The sequence below is a fragment of the Podarcis muralis genome, chromosome 3, assembly GCF_964188315.1.
Source record: "Podarcis muralis chromosome 3, rPodMur119.hap1.1, whole genome shotgun sequence".
Lineage (NCBI taxonomy): Eukaryota > Metazoa > Chordata > Lepidosauria > Squamata > Lacertidae > Podarcis > Podarcis muralis.
Genome location: NC_135657.1, coordinates 119,904,965 through 119,931,163, shown reverse-complemented (window position 1 = coordinate 119,931,163; position 26,199 = coordinate 119,904,965). Strand labels below are relative to the sequence as shown.

The 26,199-nt window shown below is 45.3% G+C and overlaps 1 long non-coding RNA gene across 1 annotated transcript; it reads left to right on the top strand.

Moving 5' to 3' along the window:
* The first annotated feature begins 2,041 nt into the window (after nt 1–2,041).
* Nucleotides 2,042–5,130, top strand: LOC114593496 (uncharacterized). Its single transcript, XR_003705711.2, has 2 exons — nt 2,042–2,331; nt 4,774–5,130. It is a non-coding gene; the product is annotated as an uncharacterized LOC114593496 (long non-coding RNA).
* The last annotated feature ends 21,069 nt before the right edge of the window (nt 5,131–26,199 follow it).

Sequence of the window (26,199 nt, the reverse complement as noted above, 5' to 3'; positions counted from 1 at the left end):
TTGCCTGAAAGAAAACCAAACCGACCATCACGGCGTATGTAATTCAAGCAAACTCATCTTGCAGGTTTACGCTTCCTTGAACTTTGTTTTCCACAGTGGATCTCCCTCAGCAGGTGGTAGAATCTCCTTGGAGATTTGTTAGCAGAGGTTGTATGGCCATCTGCCATGGATGCTGCAGTCGAGATGCCAGCATCGCAGGGGGGTTGGACCCTCAGAGTCCTGTCTATGGTTTTTATTTTAGTTTCCTAGTTGTTTTGAGATGAGTCCCTGGGCAAACTCAAGCGGGCTTCTTCCTCCTTGAGGTTGAAGTTGTCCAAAGTGCATTCAACACAGTTTTCACAGGGTCCTCTTTCTCCATGAACCTACCTGGACCCTGAGATCATCTCCTTCCTGTGCCGCCTCCTCTAGAGGTCCGGAGGGCGAAGGGTGGCATCAATGCGAGAACAGGGCCTTCTCTGCAGTGGCTCCCTGTCTGTGGAAGGCTCTCCCCAGGGAAGTTCGCCTGGCACATTCACCTGTTGACTAAGTCAGGCAAAAACATTCCCTTTTAACCAGGCCTTTGGTTGATTTGATTGACATCCTTTTAAAAGTATGGGGGGGTTTTGTGGGGGGGGTATTGGCTTTTTTATTATTGAATATTTTGTGGATTTATATTTTGATTTTGTTCTGTCAGCCGCCCTGAGACCTCCAGGTATAGGGCAGTATTTTCTTTAATGTCTTCATTGACATCCAGTTTTGGTGAGCTTTAGAAGAAGAAGAAGAAGATAGGGCGGTATATAAATTCAATAAATAATAATAATTATACATCCCATTTCTGCTACCTGAGGCAAAGCAGGAATAGCCTCCTCTTCCCCTTTTAGCACTGTGCCCCTCTAGCTTTCCCCACGGAAATGCCCCATCTCTCGCTGAACTCGACTCAGCTTTTCCCTCAGAGGGGGGTGTCCTGGTGGGGGCAGAAGCCCCAGGTATTGATGCTGAATTCTATGATCAGCTCCCTCCCTCCCAAGTCTTTGTGAGCTCTTTCTGTGGGTCTCGGATAATCTCTAGGCAGAGAATGTGTTGGAAGGAAGGCCTCATCCTTATGCCCAAATCTGTGAGGCCTTTCTTGGTACTGACAGAGTCATCTTTTAAAATTGAGTTTATATCCCAATAATTTAAGAAAATTATTAGTTATATTATGCTTTGTAAAATCACAAAATTATGTTGGTATTTTTTATTTTCCTAGTTTGACGATAGTTACCTTTTAAAATACATTCAGTAATGAGTTAAAACAAATAATTATTACGGTAGTAAGCAGGTTAACTGAAAAGAGTGGTGTGAATCATGATAGTGTTACGGTGCTGCGGGCACACTTAGAATTTGTCCCGGTGCATGGACCTTCATGTAAAGTCTGGCGGGCCAGCGCTGCGGCCGCGGCGACATCAAAAGGACTGGAGCAGAAGCGCCTGGAATCCTCCACCTCGCGTCGCCTTGACGCTTCGAGACAATATGGCAGGACCCCGGTATGGGCCCCCCCAATATTTTTTATAAGTCGGCGCCCCTGCCTGGCAGGGGCTGCTGCTTCCATGGCTGGGCCCAGCCAACGGCCTTGGCCTGGGGCGGCGCCTGCTGAGAGGCAGCAAGACAAGGCTGCACCACCACCTCATCTCCGCAACCTTCAAGGAAAGACACAGAAGCCAAGAACCCTTAATGATGGGTTAAGGTGCCCCAAGGTCTTCCTCCTCTTCCTCCAGGTCTTCCAGGACGAGCTCTTCTGAAAGGGAAAGAAGAGAAGGCTGCCAGTTAGAGAGGCTTCTTTCACACACAGAGAGAGAGAGACTTTCTGAACACATCCCTAGAAACAGACATTACCTTCAGGGGGACTTTCCTTCGCTTTTTCCTGAGCCTGCGGGGAAACAAAGAGCCACATGGGATATGATGACCTAAAGCTCCAAACAGGCCTCAGACAGAGACCTTCCCTGAGAAATCTCAGGGACTGGAGTCAGCTTCTCTAGGCTTTTCTATAGGTTTTACCTTGGAAGTCCTTACGAAAAGGGGCTTGCAGGGGGGGGCGGAGGGCCGGGCGGGGGGCGGCGGGGAGGACTCGGGGACAGGGCCCACTTTATTTTTCCTTGCCATCCTCGAAAAGGCTTTTCGCAATCTGGTAAACCTAGAAAAGAAAGAGGAAAATGTGAGAAATGGGGCTCACAGTTCGTCCCCTCCTGATCTACGTCCCGAAACTGCTTTTTGCATTCGCGCCTCTAAGCTCCCTATCACCACAGAACTCAGTTGCGCATCAAGGCCCAACCCCAAGAGAAGGAGAACACATTGAGACAGCATTGGACTCTGAAGGTGAATGGGCAAAATTTAGGCCACAACTTTCTTGAGTACAGCAATGTGAGTGGTATTGGGTTTAACCGTTGAGGTTTTTTTCAGTGATTTTACCCCAGGAAATAGGCCCCCGAAACGGACTTTGGGCACACACACAACAAAAACCATAACACTAATAACACAGTTTGACAATTCAGATTTGGATACACTGATATACCTATGACTACACCTTTTTAACAATATTTCCCCGCCTCTCTCTCCTCCCCCTACTTCCCACCATTATCCGCCTTATCGCTTAAATATTCCTTCCAGATTTCTTCATATTTATCCATTCTTAATTTGCATCGACATGCAATTTGTTTGTATGTAGCTAGTCTGTCCATATTATCAATTCATGTGCTCAATGGAATCTTTTTGCGGCTCTTCCAAATCATCAAAACAAGTTTTTTTGCTTCTAATATCGCACGGTACATCCATTATTATTATTTTTACCCCTTGTAATCTCCCACGTTTCCAGAATATAATTTAGAATTAAATTTAATTCCGCTAAATAACAATTTCTTTTTATTACTCTTGCTATAAATATCCTCACCTCACACCTAAATGATCTTATTATCGGGCATTGAATCATCATATGTACTAAGTTCGCATTTTTACTCCCACATCTCCAGCAGTTGTCTGTACTTGTTATTTTCTTCTGGTATAGTTTTGCTGGAGTCCAGTGGACTCTGAATATTATTTTCTGTTGAATAAGTCTTAGTCTTAGATCCACAGAGGCTGTTTCTGTTGATTTTATACTTGAAATTCCTACCCAGCCCCTGTTCCAAAACAGGCGACCAACCAAAGTCCAGAGCGAGGCCAAAGCACAAACCTAAATCGAGGGTGGGTGGCAGGTGTTTGGCAGCGCAAACCCAGGTAACCCCCCCCCAACGCCACGCCGCTGCCTTTTAAAGGCCCCCCTCGATCACACCACCACTCGCAAGGAAGGGGGGCTGCACCTATTGCCTGTGCGCAACGCGGACCCTCAATTAAGAGGATCCGATACGCTGAAAGAAATCCTACTTACATGCTCTCTCTACTCTCACAAGCACAGAATGATCCAAGCATAGGAGATCCCAGGCCTTCTAGAGCTCTGGCGACCAATGAGCCAGCAGAGGGAGATGTCACAATGAACCTCGCGCGATGCAGCACCCCTGGGCCCTGAGAAAACCATCAGCCACAAGCCCTGCTTCTCTCAAGGGACGCGACAAAGTGTTCTTAGTCAAATTTATCCGTAGAAGCTATCATGATGATAGCAAAATATTATTGCTTTCTTTAACACATTATAAAACCAAACCACATTATAAAACCAGTTCATAAAACGAAAGAAAATGAATATTGGGGATTGCTTTCTTGAAAGCATCACCCCACCCAAGACAATGTGTCAGGCTCCTGGCATGGGCGTAGCCAGGGAGGCGGGGGGGGGAGCTGCCCCCTCTAAATCAAGTAAATCAATAAAAATACTTAACTAACTGACCAATTGCATCACAGATGACTCTGCCCTTAGCCTCCAAGATAAAGCCTGCCCCACAATAAATGCTGTTTGCACCCATGGCTCCTGGTATCAGTTTTCCAAATCCAGGATGGTGCTTTCAAGGACGCAATTTCAGCCCCATTTATTCTGATCCTTATGAAGAACTGTTCCCTTTCCCCCATCCTCTTAACAAATAAATTGCCACGGTGGCAGGTTTGATCCTCAGATGGGCCAGCCATATATTCCTGCATTGCAGGGGGTTGGACTAGATGATCGGCTGGGTCCCTTCCAGCTCTACAGTTCTATGCTTCTTATGTTCTCAAGCTCCCCTGGTGCCAGTTTCCTCAAGTACTTGAGGAATGGCAGCCTGTCATAAGAGGATGACAGCTGATGGGCAGCAACAAGCCTTTCCTATCTGCTGGGATTGCCAGGCGGCATATGCTGTGCCTGCTCCAAGATGCCTGTTGCTTACAGCTACAGCCATCTCATTCTAGTTGGCGTAATGGAGTTTCTAGCCCAAGTATCTGCCAGGGAAATAAAGGGTCTGGAAAGGTTAACCTCACCCAGAGCAGCCAAGGCGGCATCACTTGGAAGATAATGCTCTTCAGCATTTCGTATCCATCTCTGACTAAACAACACAACAGGGTGTCCTTTCAACCAACTTTAGATGATAGAAGCCAAGTTTTCACCATTTATTTAGCCACTTTTGACTTTCACAAATTTAAGCAGGTGTGTTAAGCCTAAGGCCTCAATTCTGTGTTCATTTGATTGCAAGTGGGTTCCACACTGAATTCAGCAGAATTTACTTTTGAGTAAAAGCTTGTGTCGTATGGTCCATGATCCTTCTAACTTTTCATAACTCAAAAAGCTGACTGCTTTTTCAACAGCAGAAGTTTGGTGGGTCAAAAGTGTCAGAGCTTCCCTTACTCCGATTCTGCATCTTATTACAGGAGTCCTGAAAATCAATAGTGCCTCTGAGGGCGCCACACCTTCAGCAGTGCTTGGGAGAGCAAGCAGAAAGACAGAACTCCTCCTTCCACCATAGAGAAGACAGACAGAGAGCTCTAGACAACTGCACACTTCCGGTTCTGATCAGAAATTTCCACATGCAGGTTAAGAATGGTGGGGAAACATGGGGGAACTGTCAATAAATCAGGGCAGGTTTGCAGATGCTTCTGCGTTGCTCTACATTGCGCTTTTGACTACGATGATCTACCGAGGGACGTTCAGTGCAAGATCCTGCTTCCGCTCTGGTTGCCTGAATAGAAATGGGTGATTTTTGTTTTTTATAAATGATTTTTATAAATGACTATGCTACCACTCAGTGGATTTGTAACTGGCTGACTGACCGAACCCAAAGGGTGCTCATCAATGGTTCCTCTTCATCCTGGAGAAGAGTGACTAGTGGGGTGCCACAGGGTTCTGTCTTGGGCCCGGTCTTATTCAACATCTTTATCAACGACTTGGATGATGGACACAAGGGCATCCTGATCACATTTGCAGATGACACCAAACTGGGAGGGGTGGCTAACACCCCAGAGGACAGGATCACACTTCAAAACGACCTTGACAGATTAGAGAACTGGGCCAAAACAAACAAGATGAACTTTAACAGGGAGAAATGTAAAGTATTGCACTTGGGCAAAAAAAATGAGAGGCACAAATGCAAGATGGGGGACACCTGGCTTGAGAGCAGTACATGTGAAAAGGATCTAGGAGTCTTGGTTGACCACAAACTTGACATGAGCCAACAGTGTGACGCGGCAGCTAAAAAAGCCAATGCAATTCTGGGCTGCATCAATAGGAGTATAGCATCCAAGGGAATAATAATAATAATAATAATTTATTATTTATACCCCGCCCATCTGGCTGAGTTTCCCCAGCCACTCTGGGCGGCTCCCAATCAGTGTTAAAAACAGTACAGCGTTACATATTAAAAACTTCCCTGAACAGGGCTGCCTTAAGATGTCTTCTGAATATCAGGTAATTATTTATCTCTTTGACATCTAATGGGAGGGCGTTCCACAGGGCGGGCGCCACTACCGAGAAGGCCCTCTGTCTGGTTCCCTGTAGCCTCACTTCTCGCAATGAGGGAACCGCCAGAAGGCCCTCGGCGCTGGATCTCAGTGTCCGGGCTGAATGATGGGGGTGGAGACGCTCCTTCAGGTATACAGGACCAAGGCCGTTTAGGGCTTTAAAGGTCAGCACCAACACTTTGAATCGTGCTCGGAAACGTACTGGGAGCCAATGCAGGTCTCTCAGAACCGGTGTTATATGGTCCCGGCGGCCACTCCCAGTCACCAGTCTAGCTGCCGCATTCTGGATTAATTGCAGTTTCCAGGTCACCTTCAAAGGTAGCCCCACGTAGAGCGCGTTGCAGTAGTCCAAGCGTGAGATAACTAGAGCATGCACCACTCTGGCGAGACAGTTCGCGGGCAGGTAGGGTCTTAGCCTGCGTACCAGGTGGAGCTGGTAGACAGCTGCCCTGGACACAGAGTTAACCTGCGCCTCCATGGACAGCTGTGAGTCCAAAATGACTCCCAGGCTACGCACCTGGTCCTTTAGGGGCACAGTTACCCCATTCAAGACCAGGGAATCCCCCACACCAACCCGCTCCCTGTCCCCCAAAAACAGTACTTCTGTCTTGTCAGGATTCAACCTCAGTCTGTTAGCCGCCATCCATCCTCCAACCGCCTCCAGGCACTCACACAGGACCTTCACCGCCTTCACTGGTTCTGATTTAAAGGAGAGGTAGAGCTGGGTGTCATCTGCATACTGATGAACACCCAGTCCAAACCCCCTGATGATCTCTCCCAGCGGCTTCATATAGATATTAAAAAGCATGGGGGAGAGGACAGAACCCTGAGGCACCCCACAAGTGAGACCCCAGGGGTCTGAACACTCATCCCCCACCACCACTTTCTGGACACGGCCCAGGAGGAAGGAGCGGAACCACTGTATGACAGTGCCCCCAGCTCCCAGCCCCTCTAGACGGTCCAGAAGGATGTTATGGTCGATGGTGTCAAAGGCCGCTGAGAGATCCAGCAGAACTAGGAAACAGCTCTCACCTTTGTCCCTAGCCCGCCGGAGATCATCAACCAGCACGACCAAGGCAGTTTCAGTCCCATGGTGAGACCTGAATCCCGATTGGAAGGGATCCAAATGGTCCGTTTCCTCCAGGCGTGCTTGCAGTTGTTCAGCAACCACCCGCTCAATCACCTTGCCCAAGAATGGCAAATTTGAGACTGGGCGATAGTTGGCCAAATTGGCCGGGTCTAAAGATGTTTTTTTAAGAAGCGGTTTAATGACCGCCTCTTTCAGCGGGTCTGGGAAGGCTCCCTCACAGAGAGAAGCATTCACCACCCCGCAGAGCCCATCGCCCAGCCCTTCCCGGCTCGCTTTTATCAGCCAGGATGGGCAAGGATCAAGGAGACAGGTGGTTGGTTTCACTTGTCCAAGCAGCCTGTCCACATCCTCGGAGGTAACAGATTGGAATTGATCCCATGTAACAGGACCAGACAGAACTCTAGCACTCTCCCGCCCTGGCCCTGCTCCCACGGTGGAGTCTACCTCCTTCTGAATCTGAGCGATTTTATCTGCAAAAAACTTTGCAAAAGCATTGCAGGAGATCTTGGGGTCCCTACCAGGCCCCGGTGGTACAGGTGGTTCCGATAGATTGCGAACCACCTGAAAAAGTCTCCTGCTGCTGTTTTCTGCAGATGCAATGGAGGCGGCGAAGAAGGCCCTCTTCGCCGTCGCCATTGCCACTTGGTAGGCTCGACGTTGAGCTCTAGCCCGTGTCCAGTCTGATTCAGAATGAGTTTTCCGCCACCGGCGCTCTAGCCGTCTCAACGATTGTTTCATCACCCTCAGCTCCGGGGAAAACCACGGGGCTGTCCGGGCTCCATGCAATCGGAGAGGGCGCTTCGGAGCCAGACAGTCGATAGCCCTGGTTAACTCCGCATTCCAGCATGCCACCAGGGAATCAGCTGAAAGGCCATCAACTTGGGATAAAGCATCCCCTACCACTCTCTGGAAGCCAATTGGATCCATTAAGTGGCGGGAGCGGACCATCCGAATCGGTCCCACCTCCCTGCAGAGGGGAAGGGTTGCGGAGAAGTCCAGTTGCATCAGGAAGTGATCTGACCATGGCACTTCTTTTGTTTCGCTTTTAGTTAGTGTCAGATCACCAACATCCATAGAGGTGAACACCAAGTCTAAGGCATGTCCATGGCTATGAGTTGGGCCAAACTTATTCAGGGACAGCCCCATGGAGGCCATGCTTTCCACGAAGTCCCGAGCGGCCCCTTGTAAGGTCGTGTCGGAAGTAATAGTGCCACTGTATTCTGCTCTGGTCAGACCTCACCTGGAGTACTGTGTTCAGTTCTGGGCACCACAGTTCAAGAAGGACACTGACAAACTGGAACGTGTCCAGAGGAGGGCAACCAAAATGGTCAAAGGCCTGGAAACGATGCCTTATGAGGAACGGCTAAGGGAGCTGGGCATGTTTAGCCTGGAGAAGAGGAGGTTAAGGGGTGATATGATAGCCATGTTCAAATATATACAGTGGTGCCCCGCAAGACAAATGCCTCGCAAGACGGAAAACCCGCTAGACGAAAGGGTTTTCCGTTTCGGAGGCGCTTCGCAAGACAAATTTCCCTATGGGCTTGCTTCGCAAGACGAAAAAGTCTTGCGAGTCTCGCCATTTCCCCCCCCCCGCTCCCCCCCCTTTTTCAAAGCCACTAAGCCACTAATAGCCTTTTAGCAGCTTAGCCACTAATCCTTTAATAGCCGCTAAGCCGCTAAATCGCTAATAGCGCTAATCCTCTTAGCCGCTAATGGGGTTGCTTCGCAAGACGAAAAAACCGCAAGACGAAGAGAATCGCGGAACGGATTCTTTTCGTCTTGCGAGGCACCACTGTAAACCTCAAACCCATGAACTGAAAACCTATGGTCCTATTAGACATTTACAAGACTGTAGAGGAAACAACCAATACCTTTTTTTTTTTACAAATATTCTTATCAAAATCAGTATTTTTTTCTGAAATAAATGAAGGGTGATATGCAATGAAGTCACACTCATGAGGACCTAATGAAACCTGGCTTGAGAGCAGTACATGTGAAAAGGATCTAGGAGTCTTGGTTGACCACAAACTTGACATGAGCCAACAGTGTGCCCAGGCCAGGAGAGGCGAGTCACCGAGGACTTCCGGGACGCCGTGGCCGCAGGAAGGAGCGCGAGGCAACCCTCCGGGGAGGTCTCGAACAATACGGAGTTTTGGAGGGGTCACGAGGGCTCCGTGAACCCCGAAACCACGGGTGGAATATCCTGTGGGACGAGGTACCCAGCGTGGCTGCGTGTGCTCGCCCGTGTTGCCGGCGTTTAACAGGGCTGGAGCCGCAGCGTGAAGGGGAAACAACACTCCATATTGTGAAGCCTCAGGCTCCGAGGGAAAGCGGCGGACCTCCAACAACAGCAGAAAAGCTGGGAAATAGCTGCTGGTCACTGCGGAGAAGCAGTGGGAAATAATTGGACAATATCGAGAAATAAAGGAGCCAAGGTTAGAAAGATATTCTATGATAAGAACCCAGCGGAGACCAGATATAAGATGAAAGGAGGAGGAATTCACCACCGGCGGTAAGGGGGTAAAGAGAGTACAACAGAAGGCTGGTAGAGAAGAAAAGATTTGGAATTTCAACGCTAAGTGAGAGTGGAGGAGAGACCTCAGACGCGAAGTACAAGGAGTCGGAGGTAAAGTAACAACGAGATTTCTTGACGGACTAAATTAAAGAGAAAAGGAAGGAACCTTCCTAACATACTGGGACGGAGAGTACTACAACAGGTTGGGGGGTTCCACAGATAACCTTTTGTTCTCAACTGCTCTTAGCTGGATACAAACTTTCTTAAGGCGGAGTGTAAGAGGGGAGCGCCTTATCGGGTGAGCGGAACCTAGGCTTTCATTCTAAATCCTATTATTAAGCACGCAGGGGCAAAGGACAGAGACTGTGTAAGGAAAATTTGTGTTTGGAACCTCTACGTGAGCGCTCTGCTGGAAGAGGCAGGGGAGGAAACAAACGGCTTGGGACTTAGTTTTAGTACTCTGTTCTACAGCGTCCCTGAAGCAAACTGAGTAATGCCTTTGTTCCTTATCTCTATGATTTAAAGAGACATACTAAACATCCGCTTATAGCGTTGGCACTGGAAATTGAATAAGGCTTCTGACCCCCACTGGTATGATTCAGTACTCTGTTTTCCAGCGTCCTTGAATCAAACTGAGTAATGCCTTTGTTCTTTATCTCTATGATTTAAAGAGACATACTAAACATCCGCTTTACAGCGTCGGCATTGGAAATTGAATAATGCCTCTGTCCTTCACTGGTATGATTTAAAGAGACATATCTAACCTCTGAATAAGGGAAAACTGGGAGGACTGAACCCAGCTTCCAACTTAAACAGAACACGTTTTTGCAGGACTCTATTGTTTTGTTTGAACGTATCATTTTGCCTTTGTGGTTTGAGGCCCTCATTACATTCCCACTCTTAAGATATTAAGGGCAAAACTACGGGTCATTATTTAGTTGTAGTTCTACTCTAACACCACTCCCTCCACTTTATTGACTAAGCAGGTAAATCGGGGGTACAGACTGTTTGTTATCTGGTCAAATAATCTTTTTGGAGTTAAAGGAGAAATAACCTCAAGTATACAAGATGCCAAACGGATCGAAAAAGGGGCTGGCAACACCAGTGGAAAGGAGGCCATCAAGACAAGAAGAAGGCAAAGATGCAAGAGAAATTAGAGACTATGATAGCTTGATGGCAGAAATAAGAAAAGAATTTAAAAATAATGAACAATACATTGAAAAAAAGTTAATAGAGGTACAAAATACCATAGATAAGAAACTGGAGGGGGTGGTGGGGGAATTGACAGGAAAGGTTAAGGACTTATCGGTAAGAACAAAAGTCCTTGAGGACTCAATGAAAAGGGTGCAAAAAGATACGAAAGATAGTAAGAAGGAAGTGGACAGGATTAGAGTAGAAGTTAAGGAATTAGAAAGGATACAGGAAGAATTGTTGGACAACATGGCTATGACACAGATGAGACAGAATAAGGCCAATCTGAAATTTAGAGGAATACCGGAAAAGGTAAATGAGAATATCAGGGTCAAAATGGTGAAAGAATTGGCAACTTGGTTAGACAGGAAGGAAGAAGAGATAAATCACCATCTGGTAAATACTTTCCGAATAAGAGCAAAATCGGCTAAAGCTAAAGAAAAAAAATTGCCAGGAGATGTAATAGCCATGTTCAATTCTTTTGAGATAAGAAATGAAATACTGAAACAGAACTACACCAAAAGGCTATATATTGAGGGAAACCTAATTATTATTTTTAAAGAGATCCCTTCGAGATTTCTTCGAAGGAGAGAGCCTTATAAAAAATTAACAAACCAATTGAAAAAAAAACGGGATATTGTATAGATGGGAGTTCCCGGAAGGTATTTCATTTTATTTTAAGGAAAAAAGGTTCAAACTGTCCACTATTTTAGAACTGCAAAAATTTGCAAGGAGATATGAGAAGGATTTGGGAAAGATGATGGGGGGGGGGAAGAGGTAGAGGAACAGCAAGGGCAGGAGGGGGAGGGTGAAAGGAGTGAAGAAGAAGAAAGAAGGGAGAGCTCAGAAGAGGAAAAGGAAGAAGCAGAAGACAGAGAACAGTAGATTTTAGCCAGATTTGAGAAGCCAAAACTAGTCAATAGATGACGTTAAAAATATTAAATTGGAACGTGAATGGGATGAACAATAAAAATAAAAGGAATCAGATTGCACACATATTATTAAAAAAGAACTGTGACCTAATTTGCCTACAAGAGACTCATGTAACAAATAAACATAAGAGGGTATTGAAGAACAAGAAATTAGGAATGGATTTTGTAGCTTCAGATAAGGTTAAAAAAAGAGGGGTGGTTATATATATAAAGGAAAAACTCAATCCACAGCTATTGTATAAAGACGAACAAGGGAGACTGATAGTAGTTCAGATGGTGTTCCATGGAGAAAAAATAATAGTAGTCGGAATATATGCACCAAACGATAAAAAGTCAGCTTTTTATTCAGAATTAGATAATAAGTTGATGGAGTGGGTGGACCAAAAAATGATATTGATGGGAGATTTTAATGGGGTGGTTTCCCCAAATTTAGATAGACTAACAAAATCCCAGGAGAAGAACCAAGGTAAGCTACCTCGATCCTTTTTTGATATGGTAAATAACCTGGGACTAAATGATGCATGGAGATATAAAAACCCCTTGACAAAACAATATACCTTTTTCTCAAACCCAAACCAGAGTTGGGGGAGAATAGATAGTATTTGGATATCGAAGGAATTGATATTGAATTTAGTTAAGTCTGAGATTCTCCCACGAACTATCTCCGATCATAATGCGGTTTTCATGGAATTAAAGGGTAAAGACTTCAAATTAGGAAGATGGAGAATGAATGAATTTTTATTTAATGATCAGAAGATTGTAAACAAGGCTATAGAAACTATAAAAGATTACTTTAGATGGAACCTAAACGGAGAAACTGAAATAGGGACGGTATGGGATGCAGGAAAGGCAGTGATGAGGGGGTTCTTGATTCAGAAAAATAGCCAATTAAGGAAAGAAAAGGAGTCAAAGAAAGAACAGGTCTTAACACAAATTATGGAAAATGAAAGAAAATTAATTAACAACCCTAGTGATGAGACCGCAAAACAGAATCTAAAGATACTACAAGCCAAATTTTCCATGATAATTAATCAAGAAATAGAATGGAAAATTAAAAGGATGAACCAGAAAAATTTTGAGTCGGCAAACAAGATAGGCAAGTATTTGGCGTGGCAAATAAGAGAAAGGAGGAAACAAAATACTATTAATAAGATAAGAGAAGGAGAAAGAATTGTGGAAGAACCAAAAGAAATAAAAAGGATATTCCAAAAATTTTATAAGGATTTATATAAAAAAGGAAAAGAAACAGAACAAGAAATAGACAGCTTCTTGCAAAAATATCATTTAAAACCAATTCTAAACGAAGAAAAAGAGATATTGGATCAGGCAATTACACAAGAGGAGATAGAGAAAGCTATAAGAAAGATGAAAAGTGGGAAAGCGCCGGGGCCGGATGGCCTTCCGGCAAAATATTATAAAATACTAAGCAACCAACTATCCCCAGTGTTAGAAGAGGTGATGAATAACATACTAAAAGAAGGAAGGATCCCCAATACCTGGAAGGAAGCATATATTACGCTAATTCCAAAAAAAGATGTTGATACTTTGGATGTCAAGAACTATAGGCCAATTTCATTATTAAATAATGATTATAAAATATTTGCAGATGTAATGGCAGAAAGATTAAAAAAGGTATTAAACAAGAGAATACATAAAGACCAAACAGGCTTCCTCCCAGGGAGGCAACTAAGGGAAAATGTGAGGAATTTGATAAATATCATTGAATACTTGGATATGAAAATAGACAGACAGGCAGCCTTAATATTTGTAGACGCCGAAAAGGCATTTGACAACATCTCGTGGGATTTCCTAAGTAAAAGCCTGGAAGGAATGGGAATGGGAGAAAAAATTAGGAGAGGCATAGAAGCAATATATAAGGAACAAAAGGCAAAATTGTTAATAAATAACACCACAACAGATTACTTTAGCATATATAAAGGAACAAGACAAGGTTGCCCCCTGTCTCCTTTACTATTTATAACAGTATTGGAAATACTTAATGAAAGATTAAGGGAGGCCACAGAAGTTAAAGGGGTCAGGGTAGGAAAGAGGGAATTCAAAATAAAAGCTTTCGCAGATGATATCATATTAACCCTAGAGGATCCACAGAATAGCACTAAAGAAGCCTTACAAATAATTGAAGAATTTGGAGCGGTGGCGGGGCTTAAGGTAAATAAAACAAAAACCAAAATGTTGGTTAAAAACTTAACAAAGGAGGAAACGATTGATTTAGAACAGAGGGTAGGAATCACGGCAGTTAAGAAAGTGAAATATTTAGGAATTTGGATTACGGCTAAAAACTTAAATCTGTACAAGGATAATTATGAGGCTACCTGGAAGAACATAAAGAAAGATATGGAAATCTGGGGAAGGTTGAACCTCTCCTTTTTGGGGAGGATAGCAGTAGTAAAGATGAATATTTTGCCCAGAATGCTGTTCCTGTTTCAAACTATCCCAATACTTAAAGGTATAAAACAGTGTAAAGAGTGGCAAAGAGCCTTAGCGAAATACATCTGGCAAGGGAAAAAACCACGGATAAAAATGAAAATATTAATAGACAAAAAAGAAAGAGGGGGCTTTTCCCTTCCAGATCTGAGCTTATATTATGAATCAGCGTGCCTACTTTGGATAAAGGATTGGATAAAATTAGAGAACAAAGATATATTGGATTTGGAAGGCTATGACAATAGGTACGGCTGGCACGCGTACCTGTGGTATGGGAAGGTGAAGGTACACAGGAACTTTTTAAACCATATTTTCAGGGGACCAATCTACCAGGTGTGGGAAAGGAATAAAAACCTCCTTGAAAGGAAAACCCCCTGGTGGATCTCACCAATAGAGGTTCTAACGGTTAAGAAACTAAATATGGAAGGGCACAGTGCTACATATGAAGATCTTCTAAGAAAAACAGATCAAGGGCCCAAACTTAAACCCTACGAAGAGATACAAAGCCTACTCACGGGTTGGTTGCAATATCACCAAGTACACGATTTGTTAAAAGAAGACAAAAAGAGTTTAGGCTTTGAAGATAAAAAATCAAAGTTTAACATAGAGGTGATAGATAGTAAGAACAAAACATTGTCTAGAATATATGAGATCTTATTGGAGTGGCAAACAAAAGATGAGGAGGTCAAGGAGGCAATGATCAAATGGGCTATCGACTTTGGGTATAATATTGATTTTGTAAGGTGGTCGGAACTGTGGAATAGTACCATAAAATTCACGGCTTGCACGGCATTGAGAGAGAATATTTGGAAGATGGTATATAGATGGTATCTTACACTGGTGAAGTTGGCCAAAATGTATAGGTTACAGAACAACAAATGCTGGAAATGTGGTGAGGTGGAGGGGGATCTTTATCACATGTGGTGGCGGTGCAACAAGGTGAAAGGCTTTTGGGAAACAATATATAATGAGCTTAAAAAAATATTTAAATATACCTTTCCCAAAAGGCCTGAAGCCTTTTTGTTGGGACTGACGGGCAAAGAAATTAAAAAAGAAGATAAGACCATATTTCTTTATGCCACCACCGCAGCAAGAGTTATGTTGGCGCAAAATTGGAAAGTGGAAAACTTGCCCAGTTTAGGTGATTGGCAGGCCAAAATGATAAATTATGCCGAGTTGGATAGGTTAACAGTTAAAATTCGAGATCAAGATGAACAGAAATTTCAGAAAAATTGGAGTAAATATTGGAACTATATAGGAACAAATCTATAAAGCACTGGCGGGGATAGGAAAAATTTACTAGCGATTAAATTTGAGCAGTGGAAAAATAAGTACGTGAGTATGGAATATTTTTGATACTTACCAAAAGGGTGGAGGGGAGTCTCAGGTTTGAGAGAGTCGAGTATAATATGATTCGTTAAGAATATTTGGTAAACCGGTGTTTTTTTTTTGTATAGTTGAGAGAAGGGAAACAACAATTTATGTAAATAAAGTATACTCTTTATACTAATGTATTATAAGATATATTCAGGTTGGATTTTGAGTGCTTACATGTAATCTTATTGTTACCTTCTCTCTCTTTTTTTTTCTTTGTCTTTTTTCTTTTCTTTTTGTATAATTTCAATAAAAATGTACGATGCAAAAAAAAAAAAAAGACATGAGCCAACAGTGTGACACGGCAGCTAAAAAAGCCAGTGCAATTCTGGGCTGCATCATTAGGAGTATAGCATCTAGATCAAGGGAAGTAATAGTGCCACTGTATTCTGCTCTGGTCAGACCTCACCTGGAGTACTGTGTCCAGTTCTGGGCACCACAGTTCAAGAAGGACACTGACAAACTGGAACGTGTCCAGAGGAGGGCAACCAAAATGGTCAAAGGCCTGGAAACGATGCCTTATGAGGAACGGCTAAGGGAGCTGGGCATGTTTAGCCTGGAGAAGAGGAGGTTAAGGGGTGATATGATAGCCATGTTCAAATATATAAAAGGATGTCACATAGAGGAGGGAGAAAGGCTGTTTTCTGCTGCTCCAGAGAAGCGGACACGGAGCAATGGATCCAAACTACAAGAAAGAAGATTCCACCTAAACATTAGGAAGAACTTCCTGACAGTAAGAGCTGTTCGACAGTGGAATTTGCTGCCAAGGAGTGTGGTGGAGTCTCCTTCTTTGGAGGTCTTTAAGCAGAGGCTTGACAACCATATGTCAGGAGTGCTCTGATGGTGTTTCCTGCTTGGCAGGGGGTTGGACTCGATGGCCCTTGTGGTCTATTCCAACTCTATGATTCTATGATTCTATTCTAACTCCAATCCTTAAAAAAGGTTAAGGACTTTGGTTGTCCCTCACAGCCCTTCACTTCATTAAACCTGTCCCTCTTTGAAAAAAGTTTGGACACCACTAGGAGTTCACTGCTCAAAAAGATATAGTGACTGCCATTAACTTAAATGGTTTTAAAAGTGGATTCGATAATTGCCAGCTATGGGGGGGAACGGACCAACAACAGGACTACCGCCCAGTCAGTCTGACATCAATACCAGGGAAGATTCTGGAGCAGATCATTAAGCAAACAGTCTGTGAGCACCTAGAAAGGAATGCTGTGATCACCAATAGTCAGCATGGATTTCTGAAAAATAAGTCATGTCAGACTAACCTGATCTCGTTTTTTGACAGAATTACAAGCCTGGTAGATGAAGGGAACGCAGTGGATGTAGTCTACCTTGATTTCAGCAAGGCATATGACAAGGTGCCCCATGATATTCTTGTAAAGAAGCTGGTAAAATGCGGTCTTGACTATGCTACCACTCAGTGGATTTGTAACTGGCTGACTGACCGAACCCAAAGGGTGCTCATCAATGGTTCCTCTTCATCCTGGAGAAGAGTGACTAGTGGGGTGCCACAGGGTTCTGTCTTGGGCCCGGTCTTATTCAACATCTTTATCAACGACTTGGATGATGGACTCAAGGGCATCCTGATCAAATTTGCAGATGACACCAAACTGGGAGGGGTGGCTAACACCCCAGAGGACAGGATCACACTTCAAAACGACCTTGACAGATTAGAGAACTGGGCCAAAACAAACAAGATGAATTTTAACAGGGAGAAATGTAAAGTATTGCACTTGGGCAAAAAAAAATGAGAGGCACAAATACAAGATGGGTGACACCTGGCTTGAGAGCAGTACATGTGAAAAGGATCTAGGAGTCTTGGTTGACCACAAACTTGAAATGAGCCAACAGTGTGACGCGGCAGCTAAAAAAGCCAATGCAATTCTGGGCCTCATCAATAGGAGTATAGCATCTAGATCAAGGGAAGTAATAGTGCCACTGTATTCTGCTCTGGTCAGACCTCACCTAGAGTACTGTGTCCAGTTCTGGGCACCACAGTTCAAGAAGTACACTGACAAACTGGAACGTGTCCAGAGGAGGGCAACCAAAATGGTCAAAGGCCTGGAGACGATGCCTTATGAGGAACGGCTAAGGGAGCTGGGCATGTTTAGCCTGGAGAAGAGGAGGTTAAGGGGTGATATGATAGCCATGTTCAAATATATAAAAGGATGTCACATAGAGGAGGGAGAAAGGTTGTTTTCTGCTGCTCCAGAGAAGCGGACACGGAGCAATGGATCCAAACTACAAGAAAGAAGATTCCACCTAAACATTAGGAAGAACTTCCTGACAGTAAGAGCTGTTCGACAGTGGAATTTGCTGCCAAGGAGTGTGGTGGAGTCTCCTTCTTTGGAGGTCTTTAAGCAGAGGCTTGACAACCATATGTCAGGAGTGCTCTGATGGTGTTTCCTGCTTGGCAGGGGGTTGGACTCGATGGCCCTTGTGGTCTCTTCCAACTCTATGATTCTATGATTCTATGATTCTAGGAAACAGCTATTGCATTCATGTTGGAACTAGATTGGTCTTTGGTCTCATCCACAGTGCTCTACTTACACGATCCCAGAAAAAGCTGGGCACCTCTGTGTTTTGTCTCATGGGCAAAACATGAATCTACAGCACCATGTCTAGTTTGGCCCTGATGCCTTCCAGAAGAGTTGGAAGTTTTTTTCCTGTAACATTTTATCTGTGTTGGCTCCAGCGGCAGCATGTCCTGTTTCGCCACCTGAAGCAAAACAAGAATTGCCACAGCCTCCCCACTGCTCCACCCACCCACTGCCACCATCGCCCGCTCACCCTGCCCTCCGCTTCTTCCGCCACTGGAATGCTCTGGCTCCCACTGAACTTGGCAGGAGCCGGGCATTCTGTGTATGCCATTGCCATTCATCTTCTCTGCCACAGGAGCAGTGAGAGGAGGGCTTTCTGGCAGCAGTGAAAGCAGTGTGGTGGGTGGAATGCCACCTCTTGCACTTCGGTCACCTGAGGTAGATGCCTCACCCTGCCTCATGGGTAGGGCAGCTCTGGTTCGCTCATTCACACATGCAATTCTCTCCTTGAGAAATGTAAACAACTGAATAGCACACATGTGTACATCAGTCCTAATGAACTGCCTTCTTGCAAAAATGTTAATGTTTCCAACATTGCCAGGGGGTCTGTTTTCTGCTGAGATAACACTCTTCAATGTGTTTTGAGACCTTGGTTTGTTACCACATTCAAGGGGTGAATCACAGGGTTGAAGTGAAAGGGAAGAATGTCAACAACCTTGACAAAATGAGAGGACTCGCTTCACATTCATCTCATGATAAGTGATCATGTGAACAGTAGTTTAGGTTGCGGGTCTAGGCATCTTTCTACCCCGTCCCCAACCTGCAGACAAATAAAGGACAAAATAGACTGGTTTGGATAAAAACAGGCCACAGATGAAAGAGGTTTGACTTGGGCATGGGGCAATCAAAATACTTTGGCCCGCCCCCCAGAAGTGACGCGTGAGTCAATCCAGGCAGGGGGTTCCTAAGACTTGCATCAAATAGGGACTGCCATTTGGGGGAGTGCCTTCGGCCCTGGCCCCCCCTGGGCATGCGGACATGACCACTCCCCCCGATCCCGATACCCCAGCGTTTGGAGGGGCAGGCAGAGACTACAACCTACCCTCCATCCAAGACAAAGGATTACCCCAATGCCCAACCACTTGTGACAATTGCTATGAGGTAGACAAAACCACCGGGTTGGAGCCAATTAGCCCAGTGGACAAATTCCTACCCAGCCCCATGAAACGGTGACCATTGTAGCCACAGCAAAGTCCTTAACCCTCAGCTTGAACCAAGGGAGGGAGGGTGGGAAACCCGACGAGGGAAAAGTAGGTAGGGCTCAGGTGAGGGCTGCTTAAAAGGCCAGGAAGTGGACCCAAGGGAAGCCTTCCTGCTCTGTCAGCTCCGCCCCATGGCCCAGCCTGTGCCCTAGCCTGCATCCCCATGCCTCTGCACAGTACATGCTGGTGCTCAAGAGTGGGAGTGGACGATTGCACCCACAACCTGGGGTCACCTGTGTGGAAGCACTTGGTTCATACCCCCCCTCAAAAATTGTGTGCCTGGGGCTCCAGCCCCCCCGGCACCCCCACGCTACACCCCTGCCCAGCCAGCATGGCTCAGAAGCATGGAAGGTTGGAGCTGTAGTCATTTGGAGTACCACAGCTTAGCCCTACATTACACTGAGTCTCCTGTGTGAAGAATCATGGTCATTGTGTGTAAAAAGGCCTTGGAGAATTAATATAGCAGGACAGTTCTAACCAGAGATTCCCCATATGGACTCCTGCCTGCTTCCTCTTCCAGGCATTGCAGCCTTGCGTGTCCTGCTGCTTCTCACTCCGACCAGTTCTGAGGCTCTCCTCATGTCACACCGAGCTTTGTACCCTCACATACTTTGGTTAGTTCCAGTTACAGATGGGTAGCCGTGTTGGTCTGCCATGGTCAAAACAAAAAAAATTCCTTCCAGTAGCACCTTAAAGACCAACTAAGTTAGTTCTAGGTATGAGCTTTCGTGTGCATGCACACTTGGTATCTGAAGAAGTGTGCATGCACACGAAAGCTCATACCTAGAACTAACTTAGTTGGTCTTTAAGGTGCTACTGGAAGGAATTTTTTTTATACTTTGGTTACTGAAGTATAGCAAAGCAGACCTCTGGCTTATCCGGATTTTGGTATGATTTTTTTAAAAACATATATATTCATTATGAAAGTTTGAATCTAGGGAGACAGAAATGAGATGTAATATGACATGCCCAATAATGAACAAAGTTATTAAGTCATAATTGACATTTATTTCACTTCTACATTTAGGCAGATTTTCAGCTGCCTGGGCAGTCAATGGACTTGCAAACTAATTTTCCTTAAGAAGAAAATGCTTGACTTGGGCTTTAATCAATGTGCTATGGTTGCTTCTCTTCACTTTCATTTTCCACATTAACTTCTATGTATGGCAGGTGCAAAATGGAATCACAGTTTATGCCGCATGGACTACAATAGCCGCCCTCCTGAACTTTACATTTGTGTTGATCTACAGTATGAATACGGGACGCGGGTGGCGCTGTGGGTAAAAGCCTCAGCGCCTAGGGCTTGCCGATCGAAAGGTCGGCGGTTCGAATCCCCGCAGCGGGGTGCGCTCCCGTTGCTCGGTCCCAGCGCCTGCCAACCTAGCAGTTCAATAGCACTCCCGGGTGCAAGTAGATAAATAGGGACCGCTTACTAGCGGGAAGGTAAACGGTGTTTCCGTGTGCGGCTCTGGCTCGCCAGAGCAGCGATGTCACGCTGGCCACGTGACCCGGAAGTGTCTCCGGACAGCGCTGGCTCCCGGCCTCTTGAGTGAGATGGGCGCACAACCCTAGAGTCTGTCAAGACTGGCCCGTACGGGCAGGGGTACCTTTACCTTTACCTTACAGTATGAATGTGCCCAATATGACGGCAACAGTGACCTCTCTATGCATCCTTTTCTTTGAGCTAATAGTATAGTGAGTAGCACTGCCAGGCTAGGCCCATGTGATCCATTATATTCCAATTCCTAATGAACTGATATCATGTAACAACCCGGAAAATTAATCCGTCCTGCATTTTGCTCCTGCCTTGCAACAAGAACAACAAAAATAGTGACTGCACTGACACAATTGTCAGATATTAACATATCTCCGGATATAACAACAGTTAGAGCACTAGGATCCTAAAGCACAAACAGCACTGAGGTTGTCAGGGACCAAAACATGAAGGCAAGGCTTAGCTTAGTGAGATACCATGAATGGTGTAGGTTTCAAGGCCTTATTCAGGTTCAGGAAACAGCCGTGTGCAACTTGCTTCCACGCAGGTGAGAGGGTGTCTCTGTTTTTGACATATTCTGTAATGGTTTCCTATTAGTGGCTCAGTGGCTCTTCATAATAAATGGGCACTGTCAAGGGATATCTTTTTCTTTAACCCATGCTAAATACAAATCTGTATTTCTGGGTAGTATTTTTATATAGAGATAGAGCCCTCAGCCTCTCCCAGTTAGTCTGTGGCCCATTCATGACAAAAGGAAGTGATCCACAGATTTGAATGGAATGAAGCCAAAACTCGGAGCCTCTTTTGATGGCACTTCTGCTCAGATACAGGGCTGAGACATTTGAGTAGCACAGAAGCTCCGGGGAACTTTGCCAGAGTCATGTCTCGGACTCACCCATTAGGAAGATGTCTGTGCCTGTAGCCAATTTTTTCTCTCTTTCCTTAAACTGGGCTTCCAGGAAGCAAAATTAGAAATGTGATTTCATAAGTTGCCATTATTCAGAGTTTATAGCTTGGTGGTCTTATAGAAGTTTTGATTGCACACTAAACTCACCCTTTTCTCTAGAATGCCATTTTTGTTCACTCCCTTTTTAACAGAGAAACTAGCTGATGGCGTTGTTAAATCACTAGATCTCCTAGGATCTTAGATACAATTGCTCACAAGTGAAAACAAAGACCATAACCCTGTTTTCCACAGTGCCCCATCAATTGCCTGTGGGAAGCCCCAAAACAGCCCCATTAGACTTGCTGCCTTGGGGGGGGGGGGGAGAGCTTGCATAGTTTTTATGACCTTCTAGTGAGTTGCTAGAAAATCAAATGAAAAAGTCCATCACTGTCCTCCCCCGCAAAATATCTCTATAGGTAACTAGGTTGTTTATTAATAAATCTTCAGGCACAACAAGGAATCCATGATGGCAGGGCAAGGGATCCTGTGATGAGGATGAGGTTCTGAGGCCCAGACCAAGCACTTTAGAACATGGTGTACCAGGTGGCCATAGCTGACTTAACCTACCTGCATATATAACATAACATACCTGTTTATTAACATACCAGCAGAAACAAGACTGCTTCAGCTTAACATGAATCAGAAGAAAAACAACACTTTGCAAATGACTGGAAACAAGCACACCCACTTTACCTAATTGATATAAGTAATGCATGTAGCAGCTTACACAAGATAGCATCTAGCTTTCATAAACAAGAATGTCTTGTTTAACAGCATACAAAGTAAGTCTCCAACAAAACTCTCAAAATGATGACGGAATGTAGTTGACAAGGCTGAGAAAATATCTGGAGAAAACAGAAGAGGAACAAATAAATGCTAGAGTTACACACTGGATGATTGCCAGCACCATAAATATCTTCAATTCAAATTGTGTTTCAGTAGTTTCTCCCCCCACAATGTGCTGTTCATTCAATGTGTAACATCTTCTTTGTGAACTGACGATAAATGTATAGGTTTTTGGGGGTTTTTACAGTGGCCACTCTGCTTCTTGGCACCAGGTGCTGAGAGAAGGAAAATCCACTTCCAAGATGCTAAGAGATCAAGTAGTCTGTTCCAGTGACCTGACCCAAACCAGAAACCTGACCAAGGTTCCCATGGCTTGCAATGGGAGAGGATGTCAGGGGGCTGTCAGGAAGGCAGGGTCATCCACGGGTCAAAAGGAAGACTCGAGACTCAAAGTACAATCAGCCTGTCCTGGGTGAAGATGTTGCTAGGACTAGCATCTGGCCCCTCCCTGTCTAGCCCTATTCCTCTGGACTCTTCCCAAGCAGACGTAAGTTACAGCGAGAAGGAGTAACACCCTCTCTGGGACTGTCTGGCCCATTGCTCAGCAATGTGCAAGGATCTTCGTGATCTTGGTGTGAGGAGGGCAGTAGAGCTCACTCTAATAATAATAATTATTATTATTATTTATTATTTATACCCCGCCCATCTGGCTGGGCTTCCCCAGCCACTCTGGGCGGCTTCCAAAAAAATATTAAAATACTGTAATACATCAAACATTAAAAGCTTCCCTAAACAGGGCTGCCTTCAGATGTCTTCTAAAAGTCTGGTAGTTGTTGTTCTCTTTGACAATTGGTGGGAGGGCGTTCCACAGGGAGGGCACCACTACCGAGAAGGCCCGCTGCTGTGAAACTGAAGCAGTGTCCAGCTCCCCCTGTCCTTTCTTTCAGATTCTGTGCTCAAACTGAGACCCTTAGCACCCAGCCCTGTCCTGGAGTGGCTGCTCACCGGGTCCAGCGGTGGGTGGCATTTGCAGCAGGGTGCGCAGCTTCCCCGTCCTCCTGAAGCCACACTGTTCCACCAGCCATTGCTCCGCCTGTCCACGGCAGCCGGGGGGGGGGGGTAGGGCAAGAGAAGCGGACTGTGTTGGAGCAGACTTCACTCCAGTCCACTCCAGAAGCATTAAAAAGAGGCCAGGGCTGATGCTGGTAGCGCAGTCAGCCCCAGAGCCAACATCAAGGGGCATCAGAAGAAGAAGACCCAGAGAAAGGTTCTTTGCTGGATCATTAGCCTTTTTCCATCCGGCTTTTCCAAGCAGAACACGCAGTCTGCCTGAGCAGTGCGCCAGAGCCAGTTCTAGAAGAGCTGAAGGCACTGAGTTGGCTTAGCCTTTCAAGCTCCTACCGCAGCTGTAGCCAAAAGCTCTGATAGATAGGGCTCCCACCTCAGGCCTTAACTTGAAAATCAGCTGTTGCTTTTTGGAGGAGTGCCCAGACAGGCAACCAAGATCGCTGGATCTTGGTTGAGGGGGTAAGTATAGCACCTTTAATGGAAACAATCTGTGTTCAGCACCATAATTTGGCAATTGGGTCTGCCTTAATTGTCAAAACGGTTCTGACAATCCATAACTTTTTATTAGTACCGGAAAAGTCATATTAATGGGCTAACTGCCCCATGTTTGAACTAGCATTCAGTCCTCAGAGAGGGCAAAGACTTTTAGGTGGGGCATTTAAGGTGGATGGTGGAAATGGTTATTCGGTTTGAGCATGTTGCTGATAATACCAAGGTTGCAGGTTTTGGTCCCCATACAGGACTGGTGCACATCCCTGCATGCCGGGGGGTTGGGCTAGATGACCCAGGCTCTTTCCCAGCTCTGATGCTGGACTCCTTTTGTACGTCAGTTCGTATTGTCATGGTTTATTATATACGCTTACGTGCGTGGTGGGCATGTGGTTTGCATATATGCATACATGTGTGCGTGCATGTGTATGCATGTGCTATGTATGTGTATGCAGTATGCACATTCATAGCTGTGTGAGAGAGTGTGTGTGTGATCATAAATACAAGAAATAATAATAATAATACCTTTTAAAAATCCTTTGCATATATATTCTGAATGAATTGAGTAATGTAAGTTAAACTTAGGGTTTGCGCACAATGAATTGATCAGAGCTTGTAGGGCAGCAGTTGAAGAAGGAGCAAAAAGGGTTTTCTTGTGTGTGTTACTTGTGGCTGATTAGCTGCTCTCCCTGTGCAAAGGTCAGAGGGGGCAGGGCTTCTGTTGAGGTAGGTGATTAGCTGTGGGAGGAGCTTATCAGAGCTTGTAGGGCAGCGGCGCGCGCCTAGTGGCGCGCACAGTTTAATCCCTCTTTCAGATTTAGGGGAGCTAGTCTCAAACGTTTGTTGGGTGAGACCTAGGGGTTTTTTTTAGGGGGGGTTATTTGTCCTGTCTTCACGCTTTTTAAGATGGAGGACCACTGTAGCCACCCCCAACAACACGTTTTCAAGATGGAGGGTGACGGAACAGCTGCAGTCGCCTGCGGTTCCTGCACAATGTTTGCCATCTTGCCAAAGGTTGCAGGCAGCTTTACCTGCAGCAATTGTATGTTGATTGCCCTCTTAAAAGACAAAGTCCATCAACTGGAGGAACGTGTAGCTACGCTCCAAAGAATTAGAGAGCTGGAGCTCTTCTTGGAAGCAACAGAGAACACCGTCTCCACCAAGGAGGAGACAGGGGACACCCCTGAGAAGGAGGCTAGTTCACCAACACAGGTGCCAGATATATGGAGAAACGTGACTCAAAGAAGTAGGAGGCACAGGGTTCGCTCTGATTGTTTAGAAATACACAATCGCTTTGAAGTCCTCTCCCCTAGCATGGAAGACGAAGAACGGACTCCATTTGAGGATCTCTTCCTCATTACAGTTGATCAGGTATATGAAGACGAGCAGCAAAGTCAGTCCTCAGGGAATGTGCAGGCGATCTTGGAACGGACAGCTCACGGAAGAACCCCAACCAAACCTAAGAGGAGGCGTGTAGTGGTGATAGGGGATTCCCTACTGAGGGGAACAGAAGCAGTGATCTGTGGGCCTGACAAGATGTCTCGGGAAGTGTGCTGTCTCCCCGGGGCTAAGATTCAAGATGTAACTGAACGACTGCAAGGAATCATAAAACCCACTGACAAATACCCCTTCCTCTTGGTTCATGTGGGAACCAATGACACTGCAAGCAATAGCCTCCAGAAGATCAAAAGAGACTACGAGGCTCTGGGCAGGAAAATGAAGCAATTAAATGCACAAATTGTCATCTCATCTGTCCTCCCAGTTGAACGACGTGGCCCAGGGAGAGAGGGAAAAATATTGGAAGTGAACAGCTGGCTTCGCAAATGGTGTAAACAGGAACGGTTTGGATTCTTAGATCACGGACTGCAGTTTCTTGAAGATGGACTTCTGGCAAGCGATGGGCTGCACCTCACAGCGGTTGGGAGGAATGTTTTTGCCAAAAATCTCAGAAACCTCATCAGGAGGGCTTTAAACTGACTAATGTGGGGGAGGGAGACAGTGCTCCTGAAGGTAGGAGTCTATCAATTGATGAAGATGATCATCCAAATGTTATAGACCAAATGGAGCAAACAGCACACAGACCTAGTGGTGGGAGGAAAAAATCCTTAAATAAGAGACACGGGGGAATGATTAATGGACTTCAATGTCTGTACACTAATGCGCAAAGCATGGGAAATAAACAAGATGAGCTTGAGCTCTTG